The 24272-nt window shown below is 43.5% G+C and overlaps 1 protein-coding gene across 25 annotated transcripts in view; it reads left to right on the forward strand.

The window, feature by feature from the left end:
• Nucleotides 1-24272, forward strand: part of MORN1 (MORN repeat containing 1) — a 126874-nt gene that overhangs the window by 51843 nt on the left and 50759 nt on the right. For 24 of the 25 annotated variants that reach the window (XR_010616284.1, XR_010616293.1, XR_010616283.1 and 21 more), the window contains exon 9: nucleotides 13188-13254. The exons of the other annotated variant lie outside the window; for it this stretch is intronic. The gene's annotated coding sequence lies outside the window, so the exon portion shown is untranslated. The remainder of the gene's footprint in view (nucleotides 1-13187; nucleotides 13255-24272) is intronic. 25 annotated transcript variants of the gene reach the window in all.

Genomic DNA, 24272 nt, shown 5'->3' on the forward strand with positions numbered 1-24272 from the left:
AAAAGCACAAGCCCTTTAACAGGAACAGTTCTACATTTACACACACATGCACACACTTCAAAATACTTGTCTCTCCATAAAACTACACACAGCCATAATGCTAATTTTGCCCAAATAAAGCCAAGTCCATATCTGTAAATGAACATACACAAACACACACCGTGCTGCATAAGCATGTACCTGAGTCCAGGCGCATAGTCCACATTCTCACCTTCTTTCTGCAGAGCGGCCTCCAGCACACAAATAACTGAGCTCAAACACTCAAACGTGTGTTCATGTCAACAAAAAGACTTCCACAAATAAACTGTATGGGCACATTCATACATTGCAATAAAAGTGCTCTTCAGTGTATTTGCATATACAAAAAATATGGAACAAAACCCCCACAAGCAGCGCATACATACACACACACACACACAAAAGACAGGAATCACTCAGCAGCTCCAGTGTTTATGCTGGCAGGAGGATGTCAGTCACTGAGCAGCCTGCCTCCAAACAGATGTTTGATTGTTTTTGGGTTGCGGTTTGGTTGTTGGATAGTGTTCCAGCACTCAGAGGGGATCGAGAATACTCCAGGTCTGCAGCTGCAGCAAATGCCAGCCTTGAAACAAGGCGGATTCTGAAATCATTGCTCAGGGGGAAACTGCTTGCACAGGAAACCTTAGCCAAGCTCTGCATTAATACTGCTTTGAAGTCAGAAAATTAATCTCTGCCATTTAAAAAAGTTCTGTTTTTTCAGGGCCTTTTGTAAGTTTATCTAAGACAAGCCAAGTCCTTCTGGGCAACTGTGACAGTTTACTGACTTGCCCAGGCTTAGAGTCTTTACTGGATCTCTCTTCGTTTTCCAGAAAATCTTCCCTGCATTCTGTCCTGCACTTCAAGGTTCCTGGTGGAAGTGAGAAGCAACTTGTTAGTCAGTCTTGGTTGCCAGTCAGTTTTTGTTACACTAAAAGACTCACTTGTTATAATAGACCTTTGTCGAGAAGAATGTGTAGTGCAAGACTGCATCTCCACTTCTCCAGCCACCTAAAGTACCAGGTTGCATTATCCAGATGTGCCACTGGAAGCAGATGCCAGGACTTTAAGCTTGGTGGTAGATGAAGGGGATATGTGCTCTACATTTAGTTTAGGTTTGTGGGAAGGAACAGAAGGGAACATGTAGCTGTTCTCTTGAGCACAAGACATGAGAGACGTGGAGAAACTGAGTGATGGGTAGGGAGATATTCAGAGGGTCCCCTGGGGAAAACTACTGAGGACAATCAAAATAAAAATCCCAAATGTACATTTAACAGCCCTTTGGGGTTCACTTGGAAGGATGGTTGCATCACTGACTCTTGACTCATAATACCGTTAGGGAACATTTTCTTGGAAGTAGGCAGGACAGTGTTGGACCTGTCATTGTGAAGATTCTGGGATCCTTAAGGAGACCTTGTAATCGCCTGCTGCAAGAAAAGCAGATGGGATCTGTGTCCAGTAAGTGCTATGTCCTGCAAGTAGCTTGGGGTTCAGAATGTTGTATAAGATCTGTTATCTACAGTGCAAATGTAGAGCATGTAACTGTGGTTTCCTTTGGGATGAGAAGCACTAAATACATGCAAGTTCTTGTGACTGTTGTGAATATGAATGAATCCTCTGGGTGGCCTTTTAATAATATAATTGTTGTAGAAATAAATCTTCTTCTCTACTATTTTGAGATTAATAGGGATATTTCCTGCAAGACTGCAGAGGAAAATGATAGGCCCAAGCCCAGAAAAGAGCTTTCCTAGTTTCATCTGGCATTAAACAGTACAGAGGACAGATAGTTAATTGGTTCTGTAAACCAATCCTAGAATATGCACAGAAGAAAATATCCTGAAAAAAACAAGAAAAAAGGCAAAGAGCTTCTGTGCAGGGTCTAACTCATTCCCAGAATTCCACATGGATTCTGTTAGTGTTCGGTGTGGTGCTGCCTTGACAACTCCAAACTCAAACGCTGTAGATTTAATAGGTGTCAGGAGCAAGGACTGGAGCAACAAACTAATGTAATGACCTCATGGAAGCTGCGTGGCCAGCCCTAGGTTAGGTAAGCCTCAGCACAGCTGTCTCAACTACACTCTCCATTGCAGACTTCCTCAGCTCTGAAGTTTGTGCCCTGTGTGGGGTTTTTTCACTGACATTTTTCCATTTCCATTCCCTTCCTTCCCTTGGAAAAAAAGCAGGACTGTAATCCCAACATTTGTTCCAGTTTCTGTAAACCAGCGCTCCTGCTGAACTGACCTGTCCAGATGGTGTTCCTTTAGCTCACACATCCCAGTCAGGAAATTAAAGAATCTGAAGCTTAAACCCTTTAGAAATCTATACAGTACAATTTGGGGACAGATGAAAGCAGTGGTGGCCCTGCCTCAGAGCCATGTTATTTTCCTGCTGGATTTCTGCAGTAGCTTGTTTTGTCTTCCTGCAGTCTGACCCTAGATGATAGCTTTTTAATCTTTTCTGAGGCAAACCCAAATTCCTTGTCACATGCATGCGCACCATCACACACAGTGGTATGTTCACTCCCAGAATCCAGTAGAATACAAAATAAGTACTTTTTTTAATCTCTTTCCACTTCACCCAATATTCGTTCCAGACCTTGTGACTCTCCCATATCTTATTCTTGACCTCTGTGTTAAATCCTTGCTCTCTCTCTTTTCCTACAGCTTTTCAACTAGATTGAAAGTGTCTCCTTTTGAGAATCCATTTGCTACCTAACACCAGTTTCAAGATTTTCAGCAGGATGCTAAAGGCTCCTTGCTCATTTCTTTCTCCTCAAACTGTTTTCTATGTTGTGTTAATTCTTCTCTGCCTTTCTGAAACCCTTCCAGAAGTACTTTACCATACTACTTAAAACAGTCTCCTAAACCTTACTCCTCTAACAGTCACAATCAATGTAAATCATCTGGGTTTACAAAATGAACCATATTAATCCATAGGAAATATTTCACTGATTCCATTTGTACGTGATGAGCTACCCTGGAATCACTCCAGTTTAGACAACAGGCTGCCTGGAGCTGAGACGACATGTTCTTCACTGCATTGTGTTGAACAGAACCCCTAACACAGTATTAAACTGAACAAAAAAGAAGCTCTGATTCAGGGAGTGTTGGACGGCATTCCATCCCTACTCCTGTTGTGCAAATACTATCAACTTCATCAACACTGGAGATTGCCCCAGTCTGAAAACAAGAGTCTTCTGGTCTGTACTAAATGAGAAGGCACTCAGCAAAAAAACTCTCAGACACCCCCGTTCTCTGTGGTGGAATTCAAAGCACACATGTAAGTACTGATAACAGTGGGTTGCACTTACTTCAGACCATGACTAAGTTCTTTAATAAGAGCATTTATCTATGTAGGTAGATGCGACTGCCAAAGAGAGATCTAAAGCAGCAAAAGGGTAAAATCAAACACATCTTAGTCTTACTGGAAAACTTGGGCAATGCAGAGATGGGACTTCAGAGGAAAAATAATCCATAACCAGGTAGAGTTAGTTATCTGCATGCGAGAACAGATGCTTATGAGCTTCATCAAAAATCAAAGAGCTATTCTGAGTCAAAAGCTTTCCTGTTCTGCAGGAAAGCCCCAAACTACAATCCAGGGAGCCAGTTTCTCAAGTATTTTGAAATTTACCCTGAACAGTTTAATGGTGCCAAAAGCCAGCAACAGATAAAGCTCAAAAATGGAGAGTTCCTGGCATAAGAAGAAGAGTTTATTATCTCCTTTGTACATTTTCTAGAGGAGATTTCAAAATGAAAACGAGCAGTGGGGAAAGGCTGTTCCTACTGCATTGTCCCTCCCATGGGAAGAGCAGGACTCCAGGAGCGCAGAATTTCACTAAGCCAGTACTCCAGAAGTCAGGTGGGTCTCATCCCTGTTACCAGTATATTTTACAATCACCTGGAAAAATACTATCACTTCCTCTGTGGATTTTCAGCAGGGCAATGTCCAAATGCTGCACACTAAAAGCTAAATATCTAGATAGGTGGCTGGGTAAATTGAGGTTGAATGGTCTGCTAAGGTCAAGCTTCGTCTCTCCTGTTCTTCCAGAAGGAACCTGCCAGTGCTCAGCCTGCTCTATGTTCAGAAACTCCCTAAGGTTTTAAGTCTGTCACTTGTAAAGCCTATTAAGAAAATGTTGAAGGTAGTGCAGGTTACTTAATTTAGTTCTATTCCACTGCTTGAACTGAGACAGACCTGCTAAACCGTGGTCCTGATGTTGTTCAGCTGCTGGCGTTTGTTTAGCTAAACAAGTTCAACTGAGCTATAACTCTTGAAGAAAAACACCTTTTTCCAAGTCTAGACTAAACCTAAGGGCTTTGAACACCAAGCACAAAGGGACCATGTTAGGACAGGACCAAGTTAAGCAGGACAACTGTGAGTCAGACCTAACCACTGTGCTTCCAAGTGCCTGCATTAGAGCCTGCCTGAAAAATTATAATGAAAAAAGAGTCAAGCAACATATGTGAGAATTCTGCTCTTTGCCTTTTCATGTGGCTGGCTGTTTTGTTAAGCTGCTCTTTGAAAGGACAAATAGGAACAGCATTCTTTCCTGCACAAAATCACCACAGGTAGCTTTCCAGGAGCATATACATTTTTAAACAATTACTTCTACTCCCAGACGTGCTTTCTGCTCTGAGAAGCCATTTCAAACACTGTTCCCCTCATAATCAGGATGCTTCTCCCCCTCCCACTCCCTCCCTCCCCTCCACTACCTAGCTCAGCCGTGCAGCTCTGTTCTCACAAAGTTCTCCTGAGGGAGTCTCCTGCCTCCTCCTGCCAAGCGCTGCTCCACTGCGGAATGGGATGGAGCATTAGTGCGATCCGCCGCTCATGCCAAAGGCTCGTCCAGAAGGGAGGTGGTGTGCATGTGCTGGCTGCGAGAGGGTTCAGGGAGGGGAAGAGCTGAATAATTTATGCATTTTGCTTTCCAGCCCTATCCGAGGCCCTTTTAATTCTTTCCTGTTTGTTTTTCTCCCTCCTGTGGCAGCATTTAGTCATCTCCTCACCAGTGTGCCTTTGAAAAGGGAAGGGAAATGGAGTGTTTTCCAGGAAGACATACCATTCTTCCCAGAGTGGGTTGTACAAATTACAGTTTAAGCAGATCAAACCCATAGGTCTGGGCTACTGAGAATGTTGCCTACAACCAGTGCTGCCATTAGGGAAGGGATAAAATCTGAGCTAATCTCTGAGGCGTTGCTCAGAAAAGATGGTGTCAGCACACACTTCACTCCTCTGAGACACGTTTCCTTCATTTTATCTGGAATTGACTGGAGACAAAGCAGTAATGCACAGAGATTTGGAGAACTGGGTGTAAACTGCAAAGAGAGGAGTAGGCATGAAGTAAACTTGGAGCAGACCAGCTCCAAGCATTCATCCTCTCTAAAAAAATCACAACCACCCAGGCACGGGTGCCGTGTGCAGCTCTTACTAGTAGTGACTTCTGCCAGTAATATTAGGTCATCTTCCTATTGCAACGAGGGGTCTGATCCTGCTTCTACTGATACAAAGGCCCCCCCTTGACATTTTAATCTCCATGAGCTGAGGACTTTGTCCAAACCTAGTAACAGAACAGGTCCACATTGTGCTGGGATTCAGTTTCCTATCATTTTACTCAACTCTTCTCGTGCCATCCATGCCAGCACACCCAGTGCACCCATGAGGGCTCAGACTTGCTTTAAATCCACATTCCTAAACCACCATCTCTAGGGGAGACTAGTAAACCATTTTTTAAAACTAAACAAGAAATGTTCTCACTGATCTAGGATATAATTAACTGTGTTTGCCTTGATACAAACATTCTGTTGGGTTTAAATGAATATAAATGGTTGTTCAAAAATAAAGGAAAGGATTCTTTTTTTAAAAGAGCATAGTTTGCTCTAATGGGATCTAATAACTCTTAATAGTTCTCCATAAAAGTAATAGTGTACTTAAATCTCCACTTGGCAATAATCCGGGGCAGAAAAAAGTGCGTTTTAAAAAAGGGAACAGCTCAAGGCTGCACGTTCCCAGCCAGCAACAAGCTGAAACAATACAAAGAATCCAGATAATGAAGCACATATGTCTTCCCAGTACCAGGCGAGTCAACAGCTTCCTCATTTACACAATCAGAAGGGGGAAAATGGTCCCCCATTAATCCCAGTACCTGAGGTGAAAGGGTGAGGGCTGCGCAACCGAATAGGCCCTCCTCGCAGTGGTGACTAAGATTTACATAAGTGAGCTCGCTTTGTGCTTTGATTTCTTTTCTCTTTTTCCAGCTTCTCTCTTTCTTCCTGGTATACACGTTTTCAGACTGAGGGACTCTGGGAAAGCAGATTAAAGGCAGCCCTAGAGGTTTATACAAACTACATGAGGCACATGGCAGGATGCCTGGCATGAAACATAGGGCCTGATTCATAAAACAGTTCAAAAGCATATATATAAAGTGTAAAATGGGGGGGTGTCTTGGCCATCAGTTGTAGCAGTTTCTTGGAGGAGATGCTGTGGGACCAAGAGAAGCCCTTCAGGCTTCTATTTACAAGGCAAATGTCACATCTTGCACAGCTGGAAAGCCAGGCTGCAGTGACAGTGAGCAACAGAAAACAGAAGGAACCTGCGCTGGTGCTTCTTTCAGTACTTTGAAGTAACTCCCTCAAGGTCTTTTGACCAGAGCCAGAGTTAGGGCCAGATCGCTTGGCTTGCAGCACCCAGCTATAGCCATTGGAGTGTGATGTACAGCACCACTGGCAAGGTGGGATCTTTGCCTACTGTTACAAATGGCTGTAAGACTGCATCTTCGCTTGCTAGCTGTCTGTCACACTACACAATACCCTTTTTTACACTGAATGTAAAAGGGAAAGGTAAAAGCAAAGAAACAGGGAAAGAAGAATTTCTTTTCAATATGTACTTGAATGAAACCAGCAGTTTTCATTTGGAGTTTTGAAGTGATTTGTAATCCACTCAAAACACTCCCAAATCTACTAGTCTAAGACAATAGAGTGGCAACTTGTGCTCCTGTATTTAGGAAAATGAATTCCATTTAAATTCTGAGTAAAGTTTTGTTTTCATAATGGGAGTAAGGAATCCCCCCAGACTGACTGAGAGCAGATCCCATTAACTGCAAAGGCCAAAGGGGGAATTGACAAGTGAGTGATTTGGCTATGAAATGAGGTGAACTAATTTGCAGAGGAATGAGGATTTCTGAGCATCTGGTGGCTGGCCTGCCTATGATAGCACGGAGTACTGCATGCAAACATCAGGATTTGGCTTGCTTGAGAGCAGACAGCGATGGCCCCTGAGCTCTCTGGTGACTTGGAGCTTATAGAACTTCTCTGCATTACCAAAGACTTGGGGTTTTTTTAAACTATGCTCTTTTCCCCTCCCCAAACATGTTCCTCGCTCTGCTCAAAGCAGCACTGACCATGCTGCTCGGGCACGCAGTCACAGCTGTGTCTCCTGTTTGTGTGTGCCATGTGAAGCAGATGTTGCCCTGTGCCATGTTATCGTGGAGATTAACGATGGACACGTTTCCAAAGGTTTGAAATTGGCAAATACTTATTTGGAGGAGCTCCCACAACAGTGGAGCTTTGTTGAAGCTTATTGAAACTCTGTGCATGTGGATCTGTATGAACAGCCAAAGGTGACTGAAACAGCAAAGGAAGCCCTTGCCCCCTGCCAGAGCAGAAGGGATCCAGGTTAGTTAAGCACAGAAAGAGAAGGAAATCCCTTCTTTGAGTTCTGTTCCCCAGGAACATGTGCTCATTTTCCAGAGTTAAGTTAGTTCTGATTTAGTGACTGAAAACATGTAGCTCAATCTTCTAAACATTGTCATTTTAGTACCTGAAGTAGACTTGGGTAACTCCTGGATTTTTCAGTGGGTGACCTTACCAAGAAGTCAGGGAAAATCTCTCTTTTCTATCGAGAAGATACAAGGAAACCAAGTGCAAATATTGATACTTTTTAATTAAAAATCCTTCTTTGGAAAACTACTGTTGTTTTTTTAACCAGTCATTTTGAAGTCAGTGTGTACAATACACCTGCCAAAGAGCCTTTCCTACCATAAGGGAATAAACCACATTTGAAAGTAATAAAACCATATGGAAAGAGAAGTTTAAACAGTGAGGAGTATGTAAAGAAGTGAACTGTGCATGATTCTTACTTATCTTTCAGTCAGGAACTGCTCTGCATCATCAAAAGCAAAGATGCTTTTGCAGTTTGTTTCTGTGTCAGCATCTGAGCGGCCCTCCCTCTCTTCTAGCACATTGACAGATCTGCTCTTGGAGCCTTTCAGAAGGGACCTTCTCTCCAAAAGTGGGAAATTACTTCCCTCTTTTCTGCGAAAGCATCAGAAAGCCCTTGGCAGTGCTGATACTCACCCCAGCTGAAGGAGGGGGTGCTTCCTTCCGCTGCTTTGTGCCAGGTTGGGGAGCACGTACCTCAGGTTCCATGAACCACAGCTGAGTTGATGACACTCCGCACAATGAGTTGTTTTGTGATGACTCAAGGATAAGTGCAGAGAGAATTAGGGATAATGGTGCTGAGTGGCTCATCTCTGTGGCCGTTCCACAAGAGCTGAGGTTTATAAGAGCAAAGCCACATCACTGACACTGTTGGTTGGGAACAGACAGATGGGAATGTTTCTTTCCAATTCTTTGCAGCTCTCCATGCCCCGGCCTGTGATTTAAAGTACATGCCAAATTCCATGATGAAGACAAGGGCAATTTCTCAGATAACACCTGGGTATTCATTCTTTGTTCTCAAGGGGTTATTCCTTGCAGAACGTCAACGTAGATCATAGAATTACAGAGTTGTTTGGGTTGGAAAGGACCTAAAAGCTCATCCAGTTCCAACCCCTGCCACAGGCAGGGACCCCTTCCACTGGAGCAGCTTGCTCCAAGCCCCTGCGTCCAACCTGGCCTTGAGCACTGCCAGGGATGGGGCAGCCACAGCTTCTCTGAGCACCCTGTGCCAGTGCCTCAGCACCCTCACAGGGAAGAATTCCTTCCTTACATCTAACATGAATCTCCCCTGTTTCAGTTTAAACCCATCACCCCTTGTCCTTTCGCTACAGTCCCCGTTGAAAAGTCCCTCTCCACATCTTTGTAGGCCCCCTTCGGATACCAGGAGGCTGAATGGACTCCAGCAGGGGCGTAAAATTCTAACAGCAGAAGCTCTCCCGGAGGAATCTTTTAGAGATGTCCCTTGAACACCAAGGATGAGGACATGGAGCCTGCTAATTAGTGATACTGAAATGTTCTTCCTACATATTTTTGTTTTTGGAAAAGCAGTGGAGTGGAATTATGAAATGTGTAGTCTTGTTTGCTAGAATCAGCTGCCTTCTTTCTGAAAGCATTTTGTGAGAGAAGGGTTGAAGAACATGAGAAATAACAGGCTTTACTCCGGGAGTGTTAATTGCCATTTCTCATTTGTTGCTATTCTCCTGCTAAATCAGCTTGCATACATAAAATCATAAAATCCACAATTTTAAAAGTTGTTGCCATTAACATCTTGTTTTGTAGAGATAGCTAAATGGCAAAAGATAGAATTCTGAGACGCTGATAGAAGAGGGAAGCAAGGTCTTTGAGAACTCTTTTATAGCCCCAAGTATTACAATCAGAAGCAGCAACCAAATGAGTTGGTACAAGAGGACAGAGAACTGATTTGGTATTTATATGAAATGGAATAAAGGAGAGCCATAGCAGCAATGATGTAAAGCTGGAATAAACCTTTCGAGGGCAAGGAAGACACAGCAAAATGGAGATGATAAGGAAGAGCATAGGATGCTTTATCTCAGCCAATCAGTTCCATTCATTATGACGTACTTTCATCTCTTCTTTCCATTAAAACAAACTGTTTTCTTTGTCTTTCATGATTATAGAGGACACGTTGCTTCCACAAACCCTTTTTTTGCCTCCCCTCCATCACTCTTCTGCTGTGTAATCTGCACAGCACTGGGTTGGTGCTGTTGGAGTGGTTGAAGGTGGTTTTTCCCCTTCCCATTCTCAGTTGCATTGTGAACTGCCCTCTGGAACCATGGCAGAGAGACTTGCCCATTGCATCATGCCTTTTTCCTTTCACCAGCAAGACTGTGTGACAGTCTTCTCTCAACAAAACGTTGTTGGCAGCATCAGCACCCACCAGCCCCCATGAAAACCCTCCCTTTTTCCTACAGCAAAGAATCAGATTTATTGACACAGCCTCATCCATCTGTTTGCAGGCACCCAGCTGGATGTAAAGGTGGACCTTTCACTGTCAGTAAACTCGGTTACCAGTGGACCAACAGGAGGAATGAGTTACTTAATTGAAAATGCATTTCCAAAGACTAAGTGTATTAGGAAAACGAGTTTGTTTTGTTCAGCTGCTGTCATGAAGGAAAGCACTGTGTAGGAGGACAGGCAATGGCTCTGAAAACTGTTCAGCCTATTTATGGCCCCTGTCAAAGTCAGATTAATGATTTTATATCAAAATGATACACACTTAATAATTTTTCATCATCGCTGTAGTTTGGTTAGAAATAATAAGCATAGCAAACTCTGGGTTCGCATTTCCTGGTGTCTTCAAAGGGAATTAGTTGTGTGTCAGTGCCATGAGAGCTTTAGTAAAGCTGCATGGATTTAATCAAATGTTATGATTTTACAGTGTGTTTAAACTTCTGAGTTTCACAAGAATTCAGACCTCTAATACAAAAAGGAAGAACGTATTTTATGGCATATCTTGTGTAGCCCAATTTTTCACTCAAACATATGCAAAATACCACTTCTAATATGAATTCACATTTGTATCATTATTTTTTTTTCTATCCCTTTTGTGCAATTGAAAGCAGTGAAATAAAGTGTATGGCAAAATACTGTGCAACCACATAGCTGTGCCAGCCCAACAAAGCACATTGGCTCGTTCCACACAGTTTTAGCCTACAGCAGAATGCTGTGGAGCGATCAGTACGGTGAGGTGTGCTCTGTGATGGGAATGCAAGGCGAGTCGTACAGGCACACTGATGCTCCGTCTCATCTGAAGCTGTTCCTGAATGTGTTTAAGAATCCCAGGACACAGTTTTTACAGAAATTGCAGAAGAGCTAACAAGGGCCTAACCCCAGCTTGTATCTCCAGCACTGAGTCCTGCAAGATCCATGATCCTGGCCCACCCCCCCGAGGAACTGGGGAGAGAATTGCTCCTCCTGATGGCCTCGCTCCTTGTGTTCTTGGCAGCAGCACTGCTCAGGAAATTCTAACAAAGCCGAGACATAACATAGACATTGCAAGGAGAACTGTTTACATTCCTGTAAAGAAAGCTGAGCAGGAGCTCTCAGGACCACTGAGTAAGTCTCTACATAGCTCCTACGTCTAAACTCTTGCACAGCCTGTGCTGCTGTGGTGGTGCTTTTACTCGCTGTTCAAGCACGCCAGGTGATGCCTTTTCACTAACACTGCGGTGCGTGCCAGACTTCTCAATATTATGGGGCTCACTTTTGAGGTTAGCTTGGTGTCTTCTGGAAGTGGAGCCATCGGAACCAGGAAGACAATTCCTGAGACAGCAGCAAATGGAGGCGGTGTCTGACTGTCATCATGGGATTTTACGCGCTGTACTTTTTATATATAGGAGAAGATATATGGCATCAGCTGTATGCATTTCAGAAGTCTGATGGGGCTGTAGCTTAGAAAAGAGTGTGGGTTGTTGTGTTTGTTCCTTGATATCAAAGATGCTATTTTAAATGGGAAGGAGCACACAGCAGAGAGAATTGTGGGATTTCTATTTGCCATTCAGTATACCAAATATAAGTTAAGTTTAGTTTAAGTCAAAGAACAATTACTCTGAGGATTTTTTTATGAATTACAAGTATGGGTTAGATTTTTATAATGCCTATTACAAGGAGGGCAGTCCATCAAGGACTGCTTCTATGGGTAGTTACAACATAAGGCATCACTTTCAATTGCTCTGTAATTTATTTGTTAGCTTCTACCTGTTTATCCAAGCTACAGTGGAGACAGTGAAGAGGGTAAGATGAAATTGTGAGGGAATTATGTCCTGGTAGCTGATGCCTGAACATCACAGATAATCAGAGGAAAAATTTTAAAGCACTGAAAATTAGTAGCATGTAACTTACAGACTGCACCAAGTCCGTAACCTTGTTGTACTTACAAAAAGTAATTTCGTTTTGATTGCCTATTGAATAAGTCTGATTATTCTTTAAGAGTCACTTTGGAATGGAGCCTGAAGGTACAATATAAAATAATTGAATTGAGTGTGAAGTTCCAGCTGGTAACCTTGTCAGTAATCTGAACAAAGATCTTGTATCTGTAATTTAGAGAGCTGAAGCTGTGAATGTGAAGTGGATTCTCCTTGTATTTAGGAACTGCAACCCCTCCTTCCCCCCCCCCCCCACCCTCCCAGAGTGGCAACCCTGTTCTTACCAGCAAGCTCATTTTAATGGAATTAACATACCAGTTGATGGCAGCACGCTGGAATTAGAACTGTGTGGTTGGCTCAGATTTATTTCATGCTATATCACAGTGTGAACTTGAGGAATGATTTGCAGAGGACTGATTATCACGGACACTGAACTGCACCGTAACTACAACAAGGAGTAACAGGATTCTTTTTTATCTTTTCTAAGCTATTTGTTGCAATTTTTGCGCCCCTTAGTGTCACTTTACAAAAGAGAACCCTGGAGCTGTAGCCAAAAGTTCTTTAAGAAGTGACCAAAAGTGATGAGACAGCACAAGTTTTGTCTTGCCTGTAAATGTAATACAGGGCTCTTCAACAGTTGGTGGCACAAGCCCTTCAGCTTTGTCCTCACAAAACCCTCTCACTTCACAGGCTGTGTATTAAGTCTGGACAAATTGGCCTCCAAGTATATAGGCAGGAGTTCAAGACTCCTCTTTATTAGGACAGCCTATTTCAAAGATGAAATCACCTGCATGCTGTTATCCACTATTTTCTCACAATTTTACTTTGCACATAAAGGAATGAAACATTTCTCTTGCAAATCCAAGCAACTCCTTTTTCATATTCTAAATTATTAATAACTGCAGTAGTTACCTCACAAAGAAAAAAGAATCCTGAGGAACTGAAATTGAAAGCTGTTTGGGGTATGAAATATTGCACAATTTGTTCTGTGTTGCTTAAAATCTGCATTCAGCTAGAAATGAGTTTATCAATCTCTTTTCCAAATCTAAGATGTACTTCATTTTCATTGCAGAGACAGCTTCCTTGGTTAGACAAATCCAAACATGGAAATCAACTTTTTGTGAGCATCAGGATAAGTGGTATGTTACTATGGCATTTTGGATGCCTCCTTATTTACTAAGCTCTTTAGCCCTGTGTTGCTAAGATGCGAAGCTGATGCACAAAACAATAGGCCATCCTCGTCTCCAGATAATAAGGTCAAAGTACAAAGTCAGTAGGATGTAATTTTCCACAAATGGAATGTGTTCTAATTAGAAAGATTTGATATTTAAGTACTATTTGAAGTAAGTGCTTTCTGATCCAAATAGGAGAGTAGTTATTAATAAAAATGAATTCACTGCGTTGGTTTAATAACTGGTACCATCTTGTGACATGCTAAGAACACGCACACATGTGTGTATGTGCCTTCGCACAGTCCCTGTTCCCCTCCATGAGCTGTAGCAGTGACAGCAGCACCTTGGTTTACCATCTCTGAACAGCTACATCTCATTTCATGAAATGCTTTAAAGAAATGGTGCCAACCATTCCATGATGCTGTTATACCTCCCTCCTCTTTTGATAGCTCCCTTTTTATGTCCCAGCTGGTATTCCTTGGAGCTTTGCCTTTGGTAAACTGCCATATATTCTTTGCAAATATGCCACAGCTATTCACTTTTCCTTCTACAAATGACTCGCATTAGCTTCTATTGTTGTTGCATGTCAGTGAGAATATAGTTCCTTCAGCTCACTAGCCTCTATTATTTTCCCCTATTTTCCATTAAGATGTATTTTCTCCCAAATGTTATGAAAATACATTTCTTTTTCCGTTAACTTAGTTTGTAAAGCTTTTCCCACAGACAAATATCTCCCCCAGTATTAACTATAGAGAACCCGAGAGATGGTGGTGGGTGTTCTTTTCCATCTGCAGTGCATTCCCCCCACCCTTAAATTTATGTATGTGCCTGCGCCCTCTTTATGGATACATGTGGGAAGTAACTGGTATAGGAAATAAAGGAGTGTCTACTGACCGATACATATGTGTTTGCACAGAGAAGGGATAGTTTTGGGAATATCTGTGGATAGTACATTGTGCAGAAAGATTTCTCTTTGTAGCTGAGCAATAGGAATGGGTGAAAGTATGCACGTACCCATCGATTCTGGTCTGATTCTTACCGAAGTTAACATCCGTACCCTGTACGCAATCATACAGCTTTCAGTTAGTTTAGATTGTGCTGTGCAATGATGCTTTGTTTCTCATGTCACTGGGCGACTTCAAGTATCAGTGGAGATGTACTTTTAGATCTCCAGTAAGTTGGAGGTGCTTTCCATCAGGAGAGGACAAGTGTTCCCAGAGGACCTTGTTCAGTTTGATATAGCATCTGTACATTTGGACTGTGATGTGAAGAATTTAAGCCCTTTAAGTGTGCAAAACTGGAAACCTCCCAGACCAGAACTGCAGGATTTGCCCTGCAGCATGTCTGCTGTACTTTTAAAATTGTGTTCCAAGTTCTACGCGTTTAGAATTTAGACCATGGTACCAAAGCCAGAGTGGGAGATAGCAGATATCAAGTAGTACCATGATAGAGGCGCATAGCTGCAGCACTGTAATCAGGTAATAACCTGACCCTCCCTCCTGCACAGCAAAGTCCAAGAAGTCTCAGCATTAATCTCTTCCATAGTATGAACAGGCACAGTACGAATTTTTCTTTAAGATTTGATTAAAGAGAATCCAGGCAGTTCTACTAAAGATAAAAACCCTTCCGAGGCAGCGGGAGAGGTGAGCTCCACCAGGGGAGGACTCTGGGGATTTCTTCCAAGCTGCAGGAAGTAGATGGTAACTGCATTAAAGCAGAGGGTGGTTTCTGTGCTGTGGGGTGTGCCAGCAGAGCTCGGACCCTCTGCTGCCACCGGTGACGCACAAACACACCTCACACAAGAGCGTGTTCTGGGGTAGGGAAGCAAGTGAGAGTTTTCAGAACAACTTGTCTTAACACTAGCAATGGAGCATGCCTTTAGCCGTGTGCAAATAAGCAGAGATATAACGTATGTGCTGTAACTTGGGCATAGGCTCTTGGTTTAAAAGCACACAGTTTTCACAGGCTTATGAAAACATTTGCATTTTGGAGGAAAGATAATGTTGTAGAGTGTTGTGCTGGAACATAGGAGCTCTTGGTGTCAACCTCAGTTCTGGCACATGCTACCTCTAGAACGGTATCAGCTCAGTCTGCAGGAGCCATACAGCCTGTCTTTTGTATGTCATTTATGCTGTTCTGTAAAGTCAAAGGAAGATATGATGGAAATAAAAGGGTTGTTACTGAAAGACTCGTGCACTGAGACAGCAGAAACAGTGAAATCAGTGCATCGGGTGAGATTTCTACCATTCAGAGCCCCAGATTTTTTCACAACAAGTCACTGCTGGTTGAACATCAGCTCTCAGAAAAAGATGTTGTAGCCAAACCCAGCCTTTGTAGCACAGCCTTGAGTAGAGAGCACGTGCACTGCACCCACAGCATAGAAACCCTGCTGCCGTTCGGCTGCGCTGATTGCTGGTGCTTGTGCTGTGAGTCACCTCACTTCATGTTGTCGCAGCAGTTTGTATATTTTGGGGAGGTGGAAAAAAATAATAATAGGAAATATTTTATACAAATAGCATGATTTCAGTTTCTGTCTTGAATATTTGATCATTACATTGGTCAGGTAAGAGGCCTTGTTATTGGGAAGGATAAATAGACCTACTGGTAATGTAGCAAAAAAGGTATGTTCTCTACTTAGATTAAGCAGGCACAAATTGGAAGGGAGGGAGACAGAATGATTTTTCACATAACCATAATTGTGTGCTAATTATATCATGGAATGAAAGCAATTGCCCAATTATAAGACAATGTATCACTCTATCACAGGCAGTGCTTTGAAGGTTTATGTACTTTAAATTACTGTGACATTCCCAAGGCTCCTCTGTTTACACATTTGTCTCAGCATCTTCTACCAACAGCAGTACTATGACTAAAGCCATTAATTAATATATTCTGTGTCTTTGCAGAAGTTAGAGAGTCCTGTTCATAATGAATTTACGCTCTTCTGTAAGCAGCTTGATTTCCCCATTACACTGCTAATGACCACTCTGGGCCCACCACTTGAAATACACCCCATGTTTAAGTCATGTTGTATCTCCTAGTACACCTTTCCTGTACACCAGCCGCTGAGCCCTCAAAGAGAAGCTGTGGCTGCCCCATCCCTGGCAGTGTTCAAGGCCAGGTTGGACACAGGGGCTTGGAGCAAGCTGCTCCAATGGAAGGGGTCCCTGCCTGTGGCAGGGGGCTGGAGCTGCATGAGCTTTAAGGTCCCTTCCAACCCAGACTGGTGTGGGATTCCGTGATAGAAAATCAGTGAGGGCTTATCAGCACTGCTTCCTTACCCACTTTCATGCACCTTCTAATAACTAACCATATGACAAGTTAAACCTTACTCTGCTCAGGATTGCAGCACACCTGATAGGTCATTAATACCTATCCCTTTGGACCTTGGAAGAGGATGGATCCTTCCAGGGAGTGGCCACCCCCAGGGCACCCATATCTGTGGCCGCAGTGTATGAGGGCAGGATCTCCTCCACACACAGAGATGAGGTTTTTCTACATACTATTGGTCAGACCCAAATTGTCAAACCCCCCACAGAAATCAATATGATGTCAACCTAGATCTTGACATGCTGGGAACCAGCTAATAAACAGGCTGCTGTATTCTATGGCAGCTTCAGTTCACAGATAGATTTAAGGTGCAGCCCTAAGTACAGCACACTGCAATATGCCTTGCTGTCAAAGTAAAGACTAGGGAGTGTTGACTTATTCAGCAGTTTCACACAAGGACAGGCTTGACAGGTGGCACCAGAATGTGAGGTCTGTTTCAGATTCTTTCATTAATTTTTTGCAAACTTTAGGGGCTTTTGAAAGGAACCATATTGACAGCACTAGAGGCTGCACTCTGCTATTTATCCATAAAATATAAACGGGAAGGGATACTCCAAGCTTACCTGTTTCCCCGTCTGAAAAGCATCAGTTCTTCTCTGTGATGTCTGGTGGGACTGAGAATGTAGTTGTCTCATTCACAAGGACATGTCTACAGAGCAATGTAGGGTAATAAAATGCCCTTTGCTGGCCTGTAAGTGTTTCAATGAGACATTATGGGTTGTGTGTCTCTATCTTTGTTCCACCTTTTCTTTTCCTGGTTTTATTTTTAAAGGCATTTTCCTGGTTTTACAGTTACTTATTTTGAATGTTTACCAAAACCTGCTGGTTTCTTGCCATTTTTGCCATTCTTTGTGAAATCAGGTTTATGAACCTTCATGCAGCATTAAATTGATGGCTGTCTGCATCTCGGAAGTCACCAGTCAGAGTGCTGGTAATTGGCACCTCAACATAAACTCCCAGCAGAGGCCAAGGACCAGATAGTTTCAGAGATGAAAGACCATCTGCCTCTTCTTGGTGGATCCTCATGGCTGACTGAGCAATGTCAGGAAAGCTTGTCTGCTTTACCTTATTTTGGGGACAAGTCAAGGATTTCTGTACTACCCATCTGGTACCTTATCCTGGCATGGGTTCTTTATTATTTTTAAGATAATTTGCCTTCCTCCCCACTCTTCTCGTGGCAAAGGGTTTTAATCCCCTGCCACTTGCATTTTTCAAAGTGGCACCTCAGATGGTGGGGACAAATGCATGACCTGCTGTCCCCTGTGTTTTGCTGCCACTGGTGATGCTAGTGGAGAGCCCCGTTCACTGGTGCGGTACAGCCGAGGTGTTTGGCATCTCTAAGTACCCAAGAACTTGGTATCTTCCTTGGTATCTCCCTTTCTTGCACTGTGCACATTAATGCTTTGGCACATAAAAAATGCCAACAGATGCCATCAAGTGTAAAGAGACAGGTGGTGTCAGTGCGTCAGAGGAGGGACTTCCTCCAGAAAGATGGCACTTGCTGAGTTCTGTAGGCTGCCCGTACAAATCCTTCCCCACGTGGCACCCATCTCCTTGGGAGCCAGGCCTGGTGTCCCTGTGAGCCGGCACAGCGCCATGTGCAGCCCAGGAGTGCACACGCAGTGGAGGTGCTTGGTAATGACCAGATTTTACACAGCAGGTTTGTAAGTGATGCTTCACACTGCACCTATGTGTAATGCAGTCAGTGTGGCACAGTGGATGGGGTTGGAAAGTGAGGGAGGTAACGATTTGGGCTTTGTCACTGCTTGGTGGCTGCATTTCAGGTTAGCATCCGTGAAAAGAGTTGTGGCCAGATTGCATAAAACCTTCTTTTTTGTATTATACCCTAAGCTCACCAGTCCATCAAGATGTGATTAATTTTCCAAACAGGAGGTATCAAGCTCCATGACCTGCATGTCAGATAGGCTCTGCCAGATCAGCCTTTGTGTGTCCCACTGTGCCTGCTGACTGAAATGCATTTCTTCGTAGGGTGGAGAGTTCATGACTTGGATTCCAGATGCATGAGCTGCTAGTGATGTGGCAGCAAAGGGCTGTGGTTTCCTTCCTTCTCGTACTTCCGTACAAGAGTTGTCCTGCCAGACATTGAGATACCAGTGGGTCGGTGTTTAAACACAATGAATTATTTACACCCCACCATAACTGAGTGCTCAGATACATGTCTGCACATTCTGCTGGGAAGGCAGCCTGCTCACAACCTTCCACTAACCCCACTTTGTCTTTTCTGAGTGCGAGGAGCAAACTCTGTGCTCAGGTTTTACGTTCTTTCTTTATAACTGCTGATTGCTTCAAGCCAAAGGGGGGCTTGCAGGAAACATAATTAAAGGCAGAACTTGCCTGCTGTAGCTTTTCAGGGAGATAAAGGGCACTCCTCCTCTCCAGAAGGTCTCTGTTCCTTTCCCAGTGATGCTGTAATCTGTTGCTAAGGCAGTGGCTGTGCTGTAACATAGTGTTCTCTCTCTCATTGTGTTTATGAGCAGGTGGAGCAGAAATTGCCTGGTTTCTACACAAATAGCTACAGAACAAATGTACCAGAGGAAATGGGGGGTGGGTGGAGAAGATCCACAACATGGTTAACATGAAAATAAAAAGATGTGTGAGCATGCCATTTTTGAGTGGTAAATATATAAATAAAGTTAATCGCTGAGCACCTTCTCGGTGTGAGGCAGCCCGATCCGCAGAGGATCAGACTAAACATCAGGAAATCATATTATTCTTAGCTCCTCCACTAGCCTGCCGAGTGGTTTTAGCCAAGGTATTTTCTGGTTCTGTGCTTCGGTTTTTCCATCCTTACAGAGGGTTTCTGATTCTTTGTAAAGACGTGTGAAAGCTGGTGTAGAAAAACACTGGCATCTGGGTTTTACTGTCACGAGAAGTAAGAATTTGGTGGAGTTCTGGGAAGGGCCATTGCTGAAGATGAGTTTAGAAGGAGACTAGTAAAAGAAAAAGAAAATAGTGTGCACTGGATAACGATGATTCAGTGGGGAAGCTGTTTGTATTCCTGTTTTGTATAATTTTACAAGGCCAAAGAAGTGGAATCCAAACCCTCTCAAGCCCATTTACATCACCGCACTATATCTGCAGACATCGTTACCTTGACATTAATGTGAAACCATTGACAGTGCTGGCGTTAGCGCAGCACGTTTTGCCATGTATCAGACACATTGCACTGCAGAGGAAAACAAAGGCAGATGAAGTGAGAAGTGGGAGTCATGAATCATTTAAAAAGAAACAGCACACACAGAGCCCTGTACAAGGAGTGACAGCGGCACCTTCGGAGCGCTGCCAGCGAGCGCGAGTGCAGCCGCCCCGGCTCGGGGGGAGAAGGAAGGCGCCTGCTTCCTGGGGTTCAGACAGGCACCTTTCTTCAGAACCATCCTCACAGCTTGAAATCAGGGCTCCTGGAGCGTGGTCCGGTTGTTTCTGCCCACACCCTTCACAGATGCTGAACTTGCACAGGTACACATGCGCACACAGACCGTGTCCCATGTGCTGGGGCTGCCCACACTGCTCCCGGGGGGTGAGAGAACCCTCCTCTCTTAGTGTTTCCTCTCTGCTTGGCATGTTCTCTGGAAGCCTGGCTCTCCCTTCACTCTCATGAGTTTCACACTGCTGCGACTTTGGTGATTTACACAGTTGCAACTGTCATTGTAAGAAATGGCTTTAGATGATGCTCTGGGCTGGATGAAACAGTGAGTCCTGATAAAAGCGGGTCACTAAAGTCAGTGGTTCTGTGCCTCTCTCCATTTGAAACCTTGGCATATTAAAAGGTAATTCTTTCATCTATCCTTAACGAAAGAATGTAAGGTCCTTGATAGTCTGGGGTTTTGAACTTTGTTTTTTGCCCTGAAGTATTTCCTGGAGTTCCTGCTCGTAGTACAGTGGCCTCTGCAGGTATCCTTTGGCTTTCTGCTCACATAAACACCTTCTCCTGGATGCTGAGCAGGTGTTTGTAAAGCAAGTTCAGTGGATTTTTAGAGGGTTTAGAGACTGGGAACATAAAATCAGTATTTCTTGCATCATAAGTAGACTGTAAAGCTTTAGTCATTTAATGGTTGTAATGAGTGAAAAGGTAAGCGGGTAAAGGATCATTTGAAAGAGCCTGATTTGAGTCACCACAGACCCTTATCTGACAGACTAAAGTCTGAGGGAACTCTTAGCCTCAAATCTTTCCTTCTCAGTAAATAAAACATATGTCCATCTTGCTTCTGCTTTTGATCCCCCTTTAAAACAATGTAATTGTATTGTACCAGCAATGGCTAGAAGTTTCAGCAAAAAACCTGCTGAGTTTTGCAGAGTTTACACAGTTAAAATATAATTACTTTCTGAATTCATAGGGTAAGTGTTGAATTTTATTTGAAGTGCAAGAAAAAAGCAGGTTCAATTACTGAAGTGCTCCCGTTTCCTTGACATGCTGTAGGAGCAGAGGAAAAATCAAGTCACTTAATGCAAGAAAAAAAAAAAATTCACCAAAAAACCCCAACTGCCAAGACAACATTTTTAACACTTAGAGCAGACAAACTGTTGGGTTTCAAATTGGCAAACAGTCTGTTATGACAGTCCTTTGATGGAGCAATTCATAGAAAGAAAACTATCAGGAAAACTCCGCTCCAAGCAAGTGGGGCTTCTAATCAAGAAGATGATGGCGCTCAGCTCTAGATCAAAAAAGAGTCACAGAAATAAAAGTCCTGATTCTACAATGAGGTTTGTGTGGGTAGAACCAATTGCAGGGTAGAATCCTGAAGGCAGCTGTGATGATGTGAATCGGGAGTCAGCCGCGCCATGCGGGCCATCGATTACACTTCTTTATTGTCTCCTGGCTAGTGTGTTCTAGCTCTGTGAGATCTCCAGCTCTCCGAACAGTGATGGGAATCCATTCTTGTTAAGTGGACTTTGTTTTCTACCAGAATGATCCACCCTGCGCTGCACAACCCAGAGGGCTTCTTTGGGTAGCCTTGAACAGTTGCTAACTTCAAGTAGCCCAAAGCAATAAGCATCACACAGAACTGGTGCAGGCTTCTGCTGCTTCTTGGTGTCCTTCCATGTGCCCTCACTTGAGTCTGTGCCTTCCTTCCTGACTCTGGTGCAAGAGTTAGGGGAAGAATCCTGTCACCTGTTTCTCTCAAGCTTTCCCTTTGCTTAAAATACCTTCAGGTATTTCAGGATTTGGGCTTTTTTAAGTTCAGTATTGCCAGTCTTACACTAATAAAGGCATAAGCCTGTACTTCAGAATCCTGAGTGGCATAATTATGACTTTAAAAATAGAGCACTTTTTCCTAAAGGCTGAGGTATTCAGATGACATTCAAGCAGCTGCATCTTCAAGAGAAATAGCACATATTATGGTACTGCTAATAAAATTGTAAGTGCTGGCAACACACTACTTCATGTCATCAGTCTTCAGAATTTGTATTCACTACTTGAACTGCTGTGAACTGACACATCCCTTAATGTGCAAGTACATCCAGCACCCAGCGCTTGGGTTGTGACCTGGTGGGCACTAGGCTCCAGTTTAGATCAGGCTTTTCTTTATGTCACAGACTTTTGATGTTAGCTTAAGGAAAATCAACTTCAATCTCAACTTCAACAGGGAGGAACGTCTTGGTTCTTGAAAGATCAGGGGTATGGACAGAGTGTGCCACCTCCCCACTGCTCTGCCTGCTGCGAGCATGAAGAAACCTTCCCAAACTGCCCTAAATTCAGCAGATTTGGGCGCTCCACACCACCAGCTTTAAAAGAGGAGTAACAGCGCTGCCTGGTATCGCAGCAATGTGCAGAAAATGAAAGCTGCTGAAGCACTTGGAGATGTAATCAGAAGTGCTGCAAAGTGCTGTTAATTATGGTTAATTTGTTCTTTGGCTGTTCACGTTTTTTAGCGTGAGGGTCTCTAGTACAATGATGATGAGCACTGAACAGGTATCTCAATATGATTTTCTGTGCTTGGCAATATGGAACTCACTTGCCGTGTATTTCCAGCCAAGCGCGCATGAAATCGACTGTCACAGCACAGAGTCAACGCGACACATTGGAACAAAAGCTTCAACCCAGGCTTGTAATCGCGGTATTTTCTTAATGAGTGGCAGGTGCTCGTGTTTATTGCCATTCCCACAGCCCTCCTCCCTCATTCCTGCCGCTTGATTCACAGGAACGTGCCCTGGGTGTGGAATCACCAAGTGGCCTCAGACAAAACCCACTGCCCAGATTGCTGCCGGCTCCACTCCTCTCTGTGAACTTTCTGCAGTGCTGAACAGCAGCGAGACTGCTCCAACCTCCAGGCACCCAAATGGATGCTGCAACTTTGCATCTTTCCCAGGGACGTGTTGCACCTACAGCTGGATGAATAGTGCGGTTCCGAGCCACTGGCTGAATCTGGGAGGAGGAAAAGTGGAAGGTCCCCAAGGGTCTGGCTGTGTGAGCAGGGGGAGGCTAATTAATTACACATGTACAGTGGGGAATACTTCACAAAAATCCACTTAAGTGCTGGGGTTTTTCTGGTACGTGTTGCTGCTCACAGCTGAGAGCATAACACCAAGACAACCATATTCTTGAAAACTTAACTCATTGAGGGCTGTTAACAGACTGAAACAAAGAGAAAAAGCCCAATCCCAAACACCAGCGTGGTGTTTCATTAGAGAAATGCTTTGACTAAAGAGTGATTCATCACCTGCTGATGTCACATCCAGCACTGGTGCAATTGCAATGTGAATTTCTTTTCTTCTCAGTGTTATTTTCAGAGGTTTTCTTTCAGAAAGCAGTGCTGAGCTGGCTGCATCTCCTGGAGCGTGAAGGCAGCATGGTAGTATTACCATTGACACCAGGGATGCAAATTATTTTCCTCTTGGCATGAGGAAGCTTTTTGCTGCCAAGAGAGCTATCTGTAGATTCAGATTTTTTTAAATACTGTAAACTATTTTGGTAGCAGCAAATCTCTGCTCCTTGGTGGTACGTGATCTCTGCCTATTTTTAATGCCCTGTGACAGAACTGCAGCTTGCTTTCCAGTGTACATGTACGGTCATCTGGTGAAGGAACCAAGGCCCCTTTTATAGCGCGACCATTTCCATTCTCTGCACAACTGCAGTTGGAATTGGTTTTTCCAAATAGCTCTGGAATGATCTCTCCCTCACAAAACCCGACCAATTCAGAAGCAGTTTTTAATGACTGCTTTTGTTTCATATGCCCATGTGGGTTTATTATTCATTGTAATTTTTTCTTCTCTGAAGATTGAACACACTTTGATCCTCCATTGCTCTGCATCTTTAGTAATGGAATGTGCTTTCCAAAAGCCGGCTTTATTTCACTCCAAAGTTGGACATGACACAGTATGTGTTCGGGAGGATGGTGATTACCAAATGTTTGTGCTTTCTGAGGCATTCCTATGTCCAGTAGGCAAAAGCTGTTGGAAATATACTGCCATAGGTCTGCTTCTTGTACACCACTGGTTGCCATAAGTATCTCCACAGGTAGTTCCAGGCAGTGCAGCCTCTGGCAAGGCTGTGGGGCATTGTACTTTATCCATGTTGTTCATTGTAAAATCATTTCCTTTCACATTAAATGACTGAAGATTGAAGCTTAGAAATACTAGAACTTCCCACTACTGTCTGCTATCTACAGAGATAGAGATGTGGTAGTTCTTGCATC

This window comes from Lathamus discolor, chromosome 16 (genome assembly GCF_037157495.1).
Source record: "Lathamus discolor isolate bLatDis1 chromosome 16, bLatDis1.hap1, whole genome shotgun sequence".
Lineage (NCBI taxonomy): Eukaryota > Metazoa > Chordata > Aves > Psittaciformes > Psittacidae > Lathamus > Lathamus discolor.